This window comes from Plasmopara halstedii, assembly GCF_900000015.1.
Source record: "Plasmopara halstedii genome assembly, contig: Scaffold_1343, whole genome shotgun sequence".
Lineage (NCBI taxonomy): Eukaryota > Oomycota > Peronosporomycetes > Peronosporales > Peronosporaceae > Plasmopara > Plasmopara halstedii.
Window position 1 is genome coordinate 180,042 of NW_020188258.1, and position 211 is coordinate 180,252.

The following is a 211-nucleotide window of genomic DNA, read 5'->3' on the forward strand; positions in this document are numbered from 1 at the left end:
ATTGCGTTGTTATTCCTCTCAAGAAGTTAAAGCAACTGCAGCTTCTTTATCTGCATCAAACCAAGATCTGACTTTGTCAGTGGATGACCAGCCTCAGTCTCTTGATATCGAAATTTTAGCATGTTCATCGTGGGACGTGCCGACTACATCCTAGTTGGCGCTAAACAAGAAAATTTAAAACTTCTGGACTGAAGATTAGCGTAAAAGATTC